Genomic DNA, 6167 nt, shown 5'->3' with positions numbered 1-6167 from the left:
TGATGCATTAGTGTTGCAAAAATAGTTAAATATCCCATTGGTTTTATGTTTTTTGTTGCTCTTTTTAAATTTGTTTTAATAAAAAATATTAAAAAGTAAGTTCTGTTACTTAAATACATTAACTATCTTGTATATTTTATGAGGCCCTCTCCAAAAGTAATACCTCCTATTTTATTTTGTTGACCCACAATGTTAGAGGCAGATGTTTGGGGGATGGCAGTAGAGGGTAAACCTTCCCACCAATATTCCATTCCATTTTGTTCCTGTGTGACAGATGGCAGCAGAGGGGCAGTCTGACACAATGGCATCTGGCATGGAAGGGCTTATGGATCAAAGGTGTGGAATTGAATTCTTCCATGTGGAACAAATAGTACTCACATTCGTCAAAGCTTGCTGAACGTTTATGAACACCAAACAGTGGATGTGAGCACAGTGATGCAATGGGTTATGTATTTCAACAATGGCAACAGTGATGGCAGTCACTTCTACTAGTGTAGTTTGTTCAGAGTGCAGCCTGCAGGCTCTTGTCCATTGCTGGTGAAAATGCATACCTAATGGTGGTGACTGTTGAAAAACAGTGTTTTGTAGCCGACAATTTGCTCTAATAAATGTATTATTGTGCTCTTTGTACTGATTGAAGTCTCCACGGAAATGATTAGGAAGCATCACTTTCAGAGCAACCTTTGTAGCTGCAGCCCTAGACAGCTCCACTTCACACAGCATGGCCTAAGCAAGCCAAAAGGTTGGATGCTCATGCAGTAGGATCTGAGCTGAAAAACATCTGCAGACTAGTTGTGAGGCATGTTCCAGGTGTAAAATAAATGTTACTAAAAATATATAGTGAACATCACTATATAATTTAGTCAGATTTGAGTGACAGATCATACAATAGAACCTATTTTAAAACAATAGAACATACTCCAAAAAAAAAAGAGAACTGATAAATTTAACCCATTTCCACTGTGAGATGTGTTGAACAGACTCTTACTTTGAGCCTGCATCACCTCAAGTGTGGAAGGAACAAGCCCCTGTTGATATGAGAAGAATGGGTTTAAGACCCTTTTCTGCCACTCAGTGCTATTTGCCCCCCCTCTAGGTGTATCTGTGGCTGCAAATGGTCTGAGGATCACAGATTAAAAGCTTTTTGTAAAAATGCATAGTAGAAAAATGATACACTCCAGAAGGTTTCACTGCCATTGTATTTAAATATAATATTCATTTAAGAGTTAGTTTAGTTAACTAACAATGATAAAGTCACTAAGCATTTTTAAAGTAAATGGACAATATATTCTTTAAGCAAGTAGTGTGATCATCTGTGGGCAGCATCCTAATTTAACTCTGATCAATCTCAAAATACCTTAGTGAGACATTCACTGAAAAAGAAAATGTAGTCACTCAGTACAGAGTGACAATGTTTAAATCCTAAGAAACCTATGTATTCTGTTTTTCATTAGCATACAAATACCTGAAGTATCCAGAAATACATCAATTTCCTGTAAAAACTGCACACTTTTTGTAAAAATACATTTGCTCAATAACAACATGCTCAGCCCTTTATTTTCTGAAAAATATCAAAGTATGCTTAATAAAAAGTAAGGAGTTCCTGCTGCTTCTCTCCTGGAAAGGGATAGCACAATTCATCACTTTTCATTCCATGCTATCTGATTTCCATTGTTATTAAATGAAGACAAATAGTCACAAGTTTTCTTAGTTTATGTTCTTCTTGCATGAGCAATGTGGGATTGATAGTCAAAACAAACTGACTGAAGGAAAAGTATTTGCTCTACTGAAACGCTGTATGCAGATGTTGAAATGAGAGGCATGCCAAAAATGCTAATCTTTTCCTTTCGATATGTTTCCTTGCAGATTTACTGTTACCAGTTCTACTCATTTTGTTGATGTACACAAGTTCCTGTGTGACACATTCGAGAAGTACTTAGAAATGAACAAGGGGCGGAAAGGGGAGGGGTGTTGCCTTTGAACATTTGAAGAGAAATGAAATCAGCAATGAAAATCTGTCCTGGCATAGGCTTTCCTGTAGAAACAATAGTTGCTTAATAGATCACTTGATCTTTGGAGATACTGTTCTAACTTTTATTAATTTATGTGCTCAAAGCGTTATTTATTCCATACAAATGGGAATATCAAGATATTAACCATTGTCAAACTGAAGTGAATAAATACTCTGGCAAGGCTCAACAGCATGGGCTGGCTGATCTGCAAGAAAAGAAGCCAGGAGTTTAGCATGAGAGTAATGCAGGCAGGAGGGGTGACCATGAGAAGTTAGGATCAGAGTTCAAAGTTCAGAACAGTATTTTTTTAAGAATGAAAGATATTCTGTCTTCTTTTATTCCTGCTTCTGCTTATATGACTATACACACACACAAAAAAAAAAAAAAAAAAAAAGAGAAAAAGAAAAAAAAAGAAAAAGAAAAAGAGAAAAAGAAAAAGAAAAAGAAAAAGAAAAAGAAAAAGAAAAAGAAAAAGAAAAAGAAAAAGAGAAAGAAAAAGAAAAAGAGAAAGAAAAAGGAAAAGAGAAAGAGAAAGAAAAAGAAAAAGGAAAAGAAAAAGAAAAGGAGAAAGAGAAAGAAAAAGAAAAAGACAAAGAAAAAGAGAAAGAGAAAGAAAAAGAAAAAGGAAAAGAAAAAGAAAAGGAGAAAGAGAAAGAAAAAGAAAAAGACAAAGAAAAAGAGAAAGAGAAAGAAAAAGAAAAAGGAAAAGAAAAAGAAAAGGAGAAAGAGAAAGAAAAAGAAAAAGACAAAGAAAAAGAGAAAGAAAAAGAAAAGGAGAAAGAAAAAGAAAAAGAAAGAGAAAAAGAAAAAGAAAGAAAAAGAAAGAAAAGAAAGAAAAAGAAAAGGAAAAGAAAAAGAAAAAGATTCTGGTTAATAAGAAACTGTGTGGAGCTTGTGTGAGCAAGTTTCTTAATGTTTTTTGTTGGTTTAGAGATGATTAATTTTTTTAAAGTTTGAAAAATAACTTCACAGAAAATGTGAAAGCCAATATAGTGATTTAAATCAGTGCTTGGACTATAATCAAACTAGGATTATCTTCACAAGCGAGTTTGAAGTTTGGTAGAAGCATTTAATCCCTAAATGATATACTTCAACTGTGAATTGTCATCCAAGTGCTTCAAAATCACTTCTCTCTGGTCTTTCATATATTTGAATCTGAGTGATTATTTCCTCTTGTGTATTCATTTTAGTCTACTATTTACCATGTTTCAAGCATCCACTGTTTATTCAGAAACTGACATTTCTGTCAAAAAAGTGTATGAAAGATTTTAAGGGCCTGGCTTTCCCTTGAAAAATTAACTTTCTGATAAATTTTCTGCCAGCTCATGAGTCATAGCAGATCTATTCCTTCTGAACAGTAAGACTATTTAATGCTGTATATATTGTATGATATAATGTGGAATTTTTAACTCCTTAAGCCACCACAACTGCAGTTCTAGTGCAAAAATGTCTTACCTAGGGATAAGAGAGGTTTGATTCAATGTATGTGATTAACAGTCAGGAAGTACACCTTCCAATGTCTCTTATGCCTCACACAGGTTATTTTTTCAGATACACAGAATTAGATCTAAATGCACAGAAAGCTCATGTTGAAAGTACTGGGGACAAGGCTGTACGTGCACATTAAAAGCAGAAGAAGGGCCACTGCACAGTGTTTTCTAGTGGGGGAAACTCCACAAGTGAAACCTATTGCTATTGTTACGTATGTAGCAACTCCAAAGGACAGTGAATGGCTCGCTCAGGCCGAAGAAAAGACAGAGGGCATTAGAACTGGAAGCAAGCTGGCAGAATGGTGGATAATGGATTAGTCAGTACATGAAAACATTATTTGGCATTCATGCAGTCTTCAGTTTCAAAGAAGAACTGCACTGTTCCCCTGGGAGATTATTTTAAGATGCCAAGGAATGTATGTGATGCTCTTTAGTTCTGAACAATTTCATCATGTGCCCATCCAGCCTGTTTTGTTGTTATTTTTTAAATTCAGTAGTAACAAGAGCAGGGTAGCTAATGTATAGTTACTACTCTTCTCCAGGGAAAGAGGAAAACAGAAATGGTATTCTGGTTTCCTGCTCCTCATTAGCTATTGGTCTCCCCAGATCCCTTTTGCAACGCACTACAGCCCTTGGTTCTCTCACTTATGTTAGTCAGGAATTATCTGCCACTACAAAGGCAATAAAAATGAAATTTTCTTTAATATAACTGATGACAAATTATTTTAGCTGCTAAATGCAAACAATTTTATAATTAATTCAGATTAATGTTGGAGGTTAATTGTCAGCCAGGGGTCCTGACATTTACTTTAAAACAGTTTTACTGTTCATATTGTCTTTGAATTAAATTGAGTATTCCAACCTAAGCGCAGCTGTGAATAGCATTGGCATTTGAACATGAATATCCAAATACTTGTGATACCTGAAAAGTCCCTTTCTTATAAAAGGGACTTTTACCAGCAACATTACAGCTGATTTAGATTGCTATTAGAATATCTAAACTATATTTAGGTTATTGCTGAACTAATGCACAAAAATAAAATTTGAAAGTTCAGTAATGAATATCAAACCTAAAGTCTTTTCCTTATATCTGATCAGGGCTTAAAATGAAACACTGTTGATGATCAAAAACTGAGTGACAAATATGTATGGATTCAAATAGAGGAAAAGAGAAAGGGGCTTTTTCCACAGCACTGGAACAAGAGACAGACTCAACATTAGCACTTGTGGTTATAAAGATCAGCTGTCTTTACCTGTAAAGTCACAGTCATTAGGGCAAAGCTGTATACTGCTGTAACATTAATTATTCTCCTTATATTCAGCTTTACTCAAAGTTTGTATGAGTTTGGAAAAAAACTTGTAACCTGTTGTAAAGAACATTGGCAAGTATTGACTTGTAAAAATAAGATATTGGATCAAACTTTTAATAAATAATTTCAGTTCACTCTCCAGTTAATCTTGACTGCTGTCATGGCTGAGAGGTAAGAACAGGCAAGAGAAAGATTCAATATGACTTTAATTCTGTTAGAGAAGCTTAAGATGCAAAATATAATTCCAGTACATTTGACTGACAATTAACTTCTTAATGTAAGATAGTGGATGCAATTTTTATGTTAGTAATGCCATAAGAGAATAGACTTTCTTCTCCTTTCCTCTACCTTCATCATATACATATGTATAGGAGCCCAGACCTGAAAAAAACAACTGCCTGGATCTAAGGCTGTGGCATTCTGCAGTGGACTGGAATAATTATAGTTGTGCTCAAAGGAGGCTTCAAAAATTGTTATTCAAGTTTTGTAGATGATGTAATAGGCAATGTGACAGCGAAGCTGGATAATAGACAGGGGTATCCATAGTCTCTTGAAGAAATGAGGTCCATGCAAGCTACCTGTGACATTGTGGGATGAAACTGTAGAGCAAGAACAATCACGGTATAGCACTTAAAAATATGCAGCATCAAGTAAATAGTTGTCTTGCTTATGAATACTGATAGCGTAAGTTTACTGTCTGAGTAGAGTAACTGAATTATTAGCAAGCAAGAGACTGTAACTGGTAAAAGATTGTAAGAAGAGAAAGTACTAAAGAAAGCCACTGACTGTACATAGGGGAGAGAACTTGGTTTGGGGCTATTTTTGGATTTGGCTTTCAACACCAAGACCCCGTTGTATGCTGTCTGGTTATGTCTAGTTATTTTGTGCAGTGTTACGCTTTCCTGTCACAAGTAAGAAATAATTAAGAAACCTCTTTGATGAATCTGATGAAGTTGAGCTTTGTAGATAACTGAGTAGTTTCAATTCCTTATGAGACTGGAAACAGTGCAGAGCTGAATGTGGCCACTGGGAGAGGCAAGGCAGACTCTGAAACTGTAGTGATGAATTCCAGCCCCTGGGCTGTGGAAGGTACCTAATGGGACAGAGCAGCCAATAAGTGACACGTTCTCAGGGGCAGCCATATTGTAGTGGCCAGCTCTAGAGACAGTAGAACATTTTTAGTCTACTGCAGCCCAGGAAAGAGCTCTTTCCCTTCTTTGGTCATCACAGTGATGGACAGAGCCATTCTGCCCTGCAGAAGATGACGTTGGAAGAGCTCAACATTCTTTTATTTCCCTTACCTTCAAATCTTTTATTAGATTTTTGGAAAAGCAAGATGCATGGCAGTAATGGAC

The sequence above is a fragment of the Meleagris gallopavo genome, chromosome 2 (assembly GCF_905368555.1).
Source record: "Meleagris gallopavo chromosome 2, MGAL_WU_HG_1.1, whole genome shotgun sequence".
In the NCBI taxonomy this organism is placed as follows: Eukaryota; Metazoa; Chordata; class Aves; order Galliformes; family Phasianidae; genus Meleagris; species Meleagris gallopavo.
This window is presented reverse-complemented; position numbering follows the sequence as displayed.